The sequence below is a fragment of the Oncorhynchus masou genome, chromosome 9 (genome assembly GCF_036934945.1).
Source record: "Oncorhynchus masou masou isolate Uvic2021 chromosome 9, UVic_Omas_1.1, whole genome shotgun sequence".
Lineage (NCBI taxonomy): Eukaryota > Metazoa > Chordata > Actinopteri > Salmoniformes > Salmonidae > Oncorhynchus > Oncorhynchus masou.
This window is the reverse complement of record NC_088220.1, coordinates 43,928,865-43,933,784: the sequence shown is the minus strand read 5'-3', so window position 1 is coordinate 43,933,784 and position 4,920 is coordinate 43,928,865.

Sequence of the window (4,920 nt, the reverse complement as noted above, 5' to 3'; positions counted from 1 at the left end):
AGTCACAGCTGGCACATCTAATGTAAGTCAGATCCTTGAGGATACACCCTCACTATGAATACAGATAGAATTGAATAGATCTTTATCCGTTTGACATTTGCACAGAAATCCTTTCCTCTGATGTCTCTGTGCCCAACCCAACACCCCCCCACACACACAAACACAGAACAGTTTGGGAGCAACACAGGGTCACCTGCAGAGCAGTGGCCCCTGGAACAGTTTGAGGGTTAAAGTGCCTTGCTCAAGGGCACAATGGCAGTAGGCAGCACATAGGGTATATTCCAACAACCCTCCAGATAAGAGTTTTAAACACGTTAAAATGTATGCACTCACTACTGTAAATCTCTTTGGATAAGAGCGTCGGCTAAATTACTAAAATGTAAACATTGTGTATCAATCAATCAAACCAGCACTGGACTCCTAAATAAGTCTTCATTGGATAAACGCAAACTCTGTGGAAGTACAGTGTCCCTATGCCACCTGTTTCACAGTACACAAGTTAAGTAGACATGAACTTCATTCGTGGCTTAACCTAATCATTCATTAACATCCCGTTCACCTCTATGGATATGTACTGTATATGAATCATCACTCATGCCTTTGATCTACAGTAAGATCCTCACATGCCTAATCTCACCACCAGAGCCATGGGCTATACCTAAATACATACAATACATCTCTATATACGGCTGCCCCACCCAACTCTTGTCACAGTTAATGTTGACTGTGTCTGCTGTCTCGGTCGGGCAGCACTTTGATTCTGTGCATTGTGCTGTAGGTGATGGTCATCGAAACAACGTCTTGACAGGCTGTTCTGAAAGCACGGATTAGAGATTCAGTCGTAGAGATAAACCTCTACAGGTAAAGCTTTACAGGTGGGTCCACATCAGTGTGTTCTGTTGGGAGGAAAGGCCAACGCTTGCTACTGTATTCATGGGAAGATAAGATACCAACATTCCTCTCGTAACTGATAACATGAAAAGGCCAATATTATTCGCTAGTCAATGCATGCCGCCATTGCACAACAAACACAGCCACTTCATTATTCTACACGAACACCGAGAGGTGTCGGACGACTCTTTCCCTTTAAGATGAATTGATTACACCCAAATAGCGTCTGGAATATCCTCAGCAAGTATTATACTGTATACACAGTTCATATTTCTATACAGTTTGTTTCGTATAGAACTACCACAGAAACATTGAACCACTGCCACATGACCTTTAACCAGCGTGAGATGAAGAAAGACTTTCTTTCCCTCCCTTTCCCAATACCCACACCTTGGAATTTGGGAACACTGCCCACACTCCTGCCAAAATTTCACGTGATGTCCACCTCGCCAGGACATGTCCACTTCCTGCTGTGCCGGTTGGTGGGTGGAGCCAGTTGTATTGTTCCTGTGTGGACAGAGGTGGCCTGATTTCCCCTGGCCCCTGATTGGCTAAAAAACAAAGCCTTGATCATCCTCATACATAAAGAAAACACACCCAAGCAGGAGATTTGGAGCATGGTGTGTGTGTATGTGTGTGTGTGTGTGTGTGTGTGTGTGTGTGTGTGTGTGTGTGTGTGTGTGTAATGTGTGTGTCAGCCAGGGGGCTGATTGGTTAATAAAAAGGTTTAGGGCTGGGGCCAGGAAGTTATTACAGTCTACAAACAATTCATTGTTTGTGTGTGAGGTGTAAAGTGAGACTGCACATTTCCTCAATGTGTTTACGTGAAGGTAGGGTAGAGTACAATCCAATGTGGGTTAGAGAAGCTACCAGTTGCAGTGCATGTGGTGACTTCTTGAATGCTCCATTTTTGATCCGTTAATAATGTTTTTTTTTAAATAATCAAATGTATTAGTGCATGTCTGGAACAAAAGCATATACACACCACGTGGCCGCCCAGGACCAGGATTGACCACCCCTGTGATTGCCCATGAATTCCTCAGTGGTCATAATCCATCCACCATGGTCATAGTCCAGACTGTAGACTTCTCAAATCAGGCCAACCTTTCCCCATTCTGACACTTTACCTGTCATCGAATTCCCCTAAAGAGAGCCACTGCTCGGACCACTGATCCTAATCACTCTTCTACGTAATAACAGTGTAAGAAAAGGGGACAACGATCACCCAATCTCGATTGGCCAGTCAGTCACAAATCAGTTGCAGAGGCTACGACAACAATTACTCAAAACTACCAGCGAGATGGGAACCTTGCAGCAAAAGCCTGCCAAAACATGAAAAGATTTTCACAGCTTGAACCAGTGAATGATTTAGTGTCATAATATGAAAGTGCCTGGCAACCACTTGTTATGCAATAGTTGATTCTCTAGGCTAGACCTGGGGCTATTACTGTGTCATTATGGTCCAAACATTCACCTGCTCATCATTCCTTTTGCCATTTGAAGTGCACTAAAAACTAAAGTCCCTTGTTTTTGAATTCACCACCATGAATTCAAACCTGTGTTTAATGACAACCAAATCCTCAAAACATGAGTCTTTCTTTGCTACTCATTCTAGGTTTTGGGGTGTGTCTATCTGTTTGGTTAATATCTGAGAACAACGTGCACATGCATAGAATAATATCGTTTTTAGCCTATAGAGGACCTATCTAGAGTAGGCGACATGTTACAACACAACTACTATGGTGAAAAATAAGGAGCTACAGTAAGCTTTGTGCGTTTCTGCCATCTAGTGGCAGAATGTTGATATCACCAAAGACTCAACCCTTTTCACGACTTGTGAACTCAGGACTCGTCAGTCAATCAGATGACGTTATGTGTTACCATGTCATGGAGATATACAGTATTAATTTTAGGACTCTATTCAATCTGTATCGCTGAAGCGTTACTCATTGAAATATTTTTACTATTTTCTACATTGTAGAATAATAGTGGGGACATCAAAACTATGAAAAAACAAATGGAATCATGTAGTAACCAAAAAAGTGTTCAACAAATCAAAATATATTTGAGATTTGAGATTTTTCAAATAGTAACCCTTTGCCTTGATGACAGCTTTGCACACTCTTGGCATTCTCTCAACCAGCTTCATGAGGTAGTCACCGGGAATGCATTTCAATTAACAGGTGTGCCTTCTTAAAAGTTCATTTGTGGAATTTCTTTCCTTCTTAGCGTGTTTTAGCCAATCAGTTGTGTTGTGACAAGGTAGGCGGGGTATACAGAAGATGGCCATATTTGGCAAAGACCAAGAACTTTGAAAATTTCTTCAAGGGCAGTCGCAAAAACCATCAAGCGCTATGATGAAACTGGCTCTCATGATGAACCACCACAGGAATGGAAGACCCAGAGTTACCTCTGCTGCAAAGGATAAGTTCATTAGAGTTACCAGCCTCAGATAGCAGCCCAAATAAATGCTTCACAGAGTTCAAGTAACAGACGCATCTCAACATCAACTGTTCAGAGGAGACTGCGTGAATCAGGCCTTCATGGTTAAATTGCTGCAAAGAAACCACTACTAAAGGACACCAATGAGAAGAAGAGACTTGCTTGCGCCGAGAAACACGAGCAATGGACATTAGACCAGTGGAAATTTGTCCTTTGGTCTCGAGTCCAAATTGGAGATTTTTGCTGTGTCATTGTGAGACATGATGTGGGAGGATCTCTGCATGTGTATTCCCCACCGTAGAGCATGGAGGAGGAGGTGTTATGGTGTAGGGGTGCTTTACTGGTGACACTGTCTGTGATTTATTTATAATTCAAGGCACACTTAACCAGAATGGCTACCACAGCATTCTGCAGCGATACGCCATCCCACCTGGTTTGTGCTTAGTGGTACTATCATTTGGTTTTCAACAGGACAATGACCCTTATACACCTACAGGCTGTGTAATGGCTATTTTACCAAGAGTGATGGAGTGCTGCATCAGATGACCTGGCCTCCATAATCCCCGACCTCAACCAAAATTAGATGGTTTGGGATGAGTCGGACAGCAGAGTGAAGGAAAAGCAGCCAACAAGTGCTCAGCATTTGTGGGAATTCCTTCAAGACTGTTGGAAAAGCATTCCAGGTGAAGCTGGTTGAGTGAATGCCAAGAGTGTGCAAAGCTGTCATCAAGGCAAAGGGTGGCTATTTGAAGATTCTGTTTAACTTGTTTAACACTTATTTGTTTACTACATGATTCAATACATGTTAGTTTTGATGTCTTCACTTTTATTCTACAATGTAGAAAATGTTAAACTAGTACTGGTACAATAAATCTGATTCCTGGCCCTGCGTCTGAGCAGTCAAATCTGGTTTATTTGCCCTCAAGTGCTTTTTAGACTGTTATTGGCTTATTTTGTTGCTTGCTTGCTATGTTGACAGTTTTGACAAGAACATGAGGGAGCTAACTAGCTTGTTAATTGTTTACATACAAATGAGTGAATGTGCTAGAAAACTAACAGCTTCCTAGCTAGCTTGTTCAGTCAATTTTGGCTCACCACAGTAGTTGTTTCGAAAGTTGGATCGTCTTGCCCTTTGAGGCTTTAAAAGTGTTCTTACGCTATGATTTTGAACATTCAAAGCAACTGGGAAACGTCCATGGCGGGCATTGTTGTGGCCTTAGCTTGCTACATAACTTCTGAGTGATAGGAACCAGAGCACCACCACCAATCAGCCTACACCACAGTGCACACACCGGTCATTATTATGACATCTAGGGTAGCCACTTTAGCAAATGACTTCTGTCTGAACACACATAAATCAGATTTGGTCACTGGTAAATTGCTGTTTGGACAGTCAGTATTTCAAAACGGATTTGAGAAACAAAACGGATTTAAACATTAAGGCCTGCAGTGTGAACAAGGCTTTAGAGGCGATTGATATCTTACATATCTGCCCAAGTGTTCATGCATAGACAATTGCATAACATTACTTATTGACAATCCTGTTGCAATTCACCACTTCATATGTAATTCATGAGTGAAAAATCA